This window comes from Arachis ipaensis, chromosome B3 (assembly GCF_059453495.1).
Source record: "Arachis ipaensis isolate K30076 ecotype BB chromosome B3, ASM5945349v1, whole genome shotgun sequence".
NCBI lineage: Eukaryota > Viridiplantae > Streptophyta > Magnoliopsida > Fabales > Fabaceae > Arachis > Arachis ipaensis.
In genome coordinates this window covers 34807758-34808701 of record NC_142438.1, presented here as the reverse complement: position 1 = coordinate 34808701, position 944 = coordinate 34807758, and positions in this window count along the sequence as shown.

The following is a 944-nucleotide window of genomic DNA, read 5'->3' as shown; positions in this document are numbered from 1 at the left end:
TAGACTCATCGTTCTCATCTTCCTTCCTCATCATGGATATACCTATCTGACAACATGCAAAAGAATAACATAATGCTTTTGCGGTATTTTTCTTTTGACTAAATTAAAAATTTAAATTAATCATTCAAAGGCATAAAAAATCTTTATGAGTACCTAACAAACTTGTTTTCATAATGGTATTACCTAGTCTTTAGGCAATCTGTATAATAATATATAATTCCAATATCCACCCCCCAATGCACAAACAGGAATGTCAAGAACAGCAGGATTTGGAACATTGAGCAACTGCAAAACACAATAATAAATCAAGTTATGGTAAGATTAGGATTGTATGATAAAAGATAAGCTCAACTTATTTGCAAAAGTCACTTGATATACTGGAGGAATGATCAAATATATAAATCTAAACTTAACAAATCTCCAAGATATGTAATAACTCTTAAGGGATAATATCAAAATATTTATACCAACAGTAAGAACACACAACTTAGACAACATAATAGGACACATGTTAAGAAAGGTGGGGAAAAAATAAAAGGGGTACGAATTCTTTTTTCCTCTGTTTTTCCTCTGTTTTCTTATATTGTTGTCGGGGTTAGAGGGTACCATGGTAAGAAAAGATTTTTAGGAGCCTCCCAATAAGCTTCCTACCTATGAGTGTTGATAACCTTATCTTATATTAGACCAAGAGTACAACCAATCATTTCAATTAGAAACCACAAAGAAAGATCTAAATTGAAGCTCATAGTAGCATAGACAACAACCCAAAATATAGACACATATGAATGAAGAATAAGTTATCAGATTTAGAGTTGAAGTCTAAATTGACCAAATAAAAAGAAACCACTGTAAGTTTGTTAATAAAGCCAAATTTAAATTTGCATTTTGTAAATAAAGTCAGAATATTATTTGAGAAAATAGAATCCAGAATATCACTAATTATC